Below are 3,946 nucleotides of genomic sequence, written 5' to 3' on the forward strand. Positions count from 1 at the left end.
TCTGATTCCAAATCTTTACATATTTTATTATAATATTTGGCTTTATCTTCTCTAGTTGATCTTTGAAATTTTCTGTTCAGCTCTTGGACCTCCTCATTTCTTCCATTTACTTTAGCATCTGTACACTGGAGAGCAAGTTTCAGAGTCTCTTCTGACAGCCATTTTGACCTTTTCCTTCTTTCTTGTCTTCTTAATGACTTTTTGCTCTCTTCATGTTTAATGTTCTTGATGTCATCCCACATCTTGTCCCACATCCCACATCTTTAGTGTTTAATGTATCAAATCTGTTCTTCAGATGATCTCTAAATTCAGAACTTATTAGGCCTATTTAATTTATAATGTTTAAGGATAGTAATTTTACTTGAAGCACCAAATATTTGAGTAGAAAACAAAACAATACAAAAACAAACTGCTAAACCGGAACATCAAGACTGCTTTGGCTAACGGTCTAAACAAAGCTAAAGTCACTCTACTGAGAGAGAAGGGATAAGGTGGAGGCAAGAATTCAAGCTCACAAAATGACCAGAAGACTGCCAGCAATTTTATTATCACCCCCAGAGCCATTAGTAAAGGCTCCTACTTGGAAGTTTAACCAAATTCTGAAGAACTGTGTTTAAAAAGATGGAACCATAATGTCAGCATTCTCCTCAATATCATGGCGACCACCACCAAAGCCTAAGTGTTCATCTGTGTAGTTGTAGAGACACTCAGAGGAATATGCCTCTAAAGGTCCCTTGTTTAAATGACTGTAGGCTCCCAGGGTGCTGTCATTTTAAAGAATTATCTGTATAAAGAGTCAAAAGGCAGTGTGTCATCCATAATCTGTTCTCAGAAATTCACAGGGAACCAAGTCAGGCTGCATTTGGCAGGAGAGACGTAGGGGCCATGTTAGCAACAATCAGAATTGTTCTGCTTTCAAGGTATCATGATCCAATTTAATTTTGCCAACATAATTTTCTTTATTAGAAAAGCTCTGGTGGATGGCAAGAATATTCTATGCCAGGAATAGGGCTGCTTTCTTTAAGTTTATGTTATCCTTGAAGAGGTTTCAAACCATCTACTAGAGCTATGATATTTGCAGCACTGGTTTGTCTGTGAAGGAACATTGCCACTATAATTTTTTGGTCACATTTGTTAGCTAGGAGGACTGTAGGAATAGGGCCGCCATTTGGAAGATGGACTTCACTTTTCCATTTTAAGACTGCCACAACTGTGGAGCTTCTCGGTGTATCAAAGACTACAAATGCACCAACAGCTTCTGTATAATATATTCATGTCATGTTGCCAAATCATTCCTGTCTTGTGATGTCCCACAGCTACAGCCTCATCAGTATCCTGCTGTCCCAGTTGAGGACCTTGAAGGCGAAGTCCACCCTGATAGTGGCCCGATAGTGCTGGGAGAAGAGCTGGTAGACATAGTGATTGATGATGCTGGTCTTGCCCACGTAGAGCTCACCAGTGGATGACTAGCACCTTGAAGAGGTGCTCGCAGGTCTCGGACACAGCAGAGGCGTGTCCAGGTCCTCGGCTCCCCAGTCCACCATGGCCTGACCTGTGGCTGTCCATTAGCTCTCACCTGGCTGAGGTACCTCTGAGACCCTGCCCTTGGCCGGCCTCCACAACTTCTCAAAGCCTGCATGGCAGAAACTGCCTGACGTGTCACAAGACCTGGAATCTCCCTGTAAAATGTGTCCTTTGATCATTTAAATGAATATATGTTTTGTACACATAGAAAAAAAGGACATAGACGTCAATACTGCTAACCAATAGTGCATGAAGAGGATTGTAATGATTTCAATGAAACAAAATCCGATTGGTTGAATGTAAAATTGATGATCTACCTTGTAAACTATAACTCAATTCATTAAAAAAGCTTACTAAAAAATGGAGCAATGCTCTGTCAGATAGGGTTGATGAAACAAGGTTGACTTGGCATCTTAAACAGCCTCTGAAACTCTAAGAAAATAAATGGTGTTCTGTTAAGTAAAAAAAAAAAAAATTTGTTCTGTTCTGATAAGTTTTATTGATTGTATGTGTCCTTATTATGATGGAAATAAGAATTACTGCTTTTTTCTTCCATTTAAAACCTCATAACCTACATCAAACCATGAAGAAGAAAAAAATCATACTTATTTCAATTGAGAGTATCCTACAAAGTACTTCAAATAATTCTCCTCAAGACTCTATCGGAAAGAAATTCTGAGAAACTGTCACAGGCAAGAGGAGCCTGAGACATGACAAGTAAATGAAACAGAATACTGCCTTGGAATAGAAAAAGAAAACCCATTGCATGGAAAAAAATAAGGAAATGAAAAAAATGTGGCGCTTAATATATGTTAACATATCAATATTTGTTAACCAATTTGAATACTTATACAATAATAATGTACAAAGTTAGTAACATAATAGGGGATTTATGGAAATTCTTTGTACTCTCTACTACTTAAACTTACTAAAATTAAGTATATTAAAATTTTGGATCCCTTCTTAGTTGCATTTCATGAAAACATATATTTTCATTATAAAAAATTTTAATATTTATCCCAATGTTAAATTTAAATATAAATATAGTTATATCCCCAGACTTTTGCTATAAATTATGGTAAAACCTACAACCAGATTATTTAATGCATCTTCAAATTCTTCCATAATCAGGAATGAATGGTCAATGGCTTTACTTTGTATATATCTGTGGCTTAATTTTTTTTTTTTTCCTTTCATACTATAACAATCCTATAACCCTTTTAGAAGCTTATTCTTGTGATTTTGCAATGATGGTAATTGCTATATGCTACTTTACTTAGTATCAAATAGTATTGCCTCATGGGAAAATAAAAGATGTTAGTGCTCTGTTGAGTTTAAATACATATTTATCTATATTATCTTAAATAAAAATGTCTTTTCCAGTAAAAGAAAAGGAATTGCTCAATTCCTGCTCTTCTTATTTTGTTGAGATTTTTCTTATAGCCTAGCATACAATCAAGGTTTCTAGATAGTTCATGTACCACATTTGAAAGTAAAACATGCTATTGATTTGTATATAGTTTGACATCCACTAATTACACTGGACTGCTAACAGCAATGTAAGCAGTTCAAACCAACCAGTCACTCCTTAGGAACCCTATAGAGAATAATTATGAGTTTGACTGACTCAATGGCACTCAATAACAACAATAAAATAGTAAAGATGGTACTAATTCTGGTAGAGTAGTGGTTACTAATCAGGCTGTGAAAACCAAGGTCAGCAATTCGAAACTACCAGCTGTTCCATGGGAGAAAGATGAGGCATTCTGCTCCTGTAAAGATGTACAGCCTCAGAATCAACTGTGAGGGGCACTGTGAGTCAGAATCAACTACATGGCACTTAACAACAACAATAGCAATTATATATGGCTAAAGAATAAATTATAACATACTTGAATGCTTTATTCTGCCAAAACACATTTGGATATGTATAACTTCATAAAAGGGCTATACAAAATAATAAATACAAACACTACTCAGGCTGTATTTGGTCAAATATTTAATTAACTCATCCTGGTTTGGTACTGTGGGTTAATGCACCAGACTGCAAAGCTGTTTGAACTGCAAGGTTGCCAGTTCAAGCTCACCAGTTGCTCCTCGGAAACCCTATGCAGGGTAGCTATGGGTTAGAAATGACTCGACTGTACTTCACAACAACAACGTGATAGCTTAGCACTCATCTGTCATTTTGTTGTACTGTGGTGGCTTAGATGATGCTGTAATTCTGGAAGCTACATCACAGGCATTTTAAATACCAGCAGGGTCAACCATGTTAGATATGTTTCAGATAATCTTCCATAAAAAGATAGACTAGGAAGACAGAGAGATGGACTAATTTCAAATATTTTGTCACTGAAAACCTTTTTTTTTTTTTTTTTTTTTTTAATTGTTAAGCTAAACTATTGCTTGATTTTAAGATGAC

At 36.1% G+C, this 3,946-nt stretch overlaps 1 pseudogene; it reads right to left on the reverse strand.

Moving 5' to 3' along the window:
• Nucleotides 1-888: 888 nt before the first annotated feature.
• Nucleotides 889-1,566, reverse strand: LOC102820776 (annotated as a pseudogene).
• Nucleotides 1,567-3,946: the final 2,380 nt, after the last annotated feature.

The sequence above is a fragment of the Chrysochloris asiatica genome, unplaced genomic scaffold, assembly GCF_000296735.1.
Source record: "Chrysochloris asiatica unplaced genomic scaffold, ChrAsi1.0 scaffold00068, whole genome shotgun sequence".
NCBI lineage: Eukaryota > Metazoa > Chordata > Mammalia > Afrosoricida > Chrysochloridae > Chrysochloris > Chrysochloris asiatica.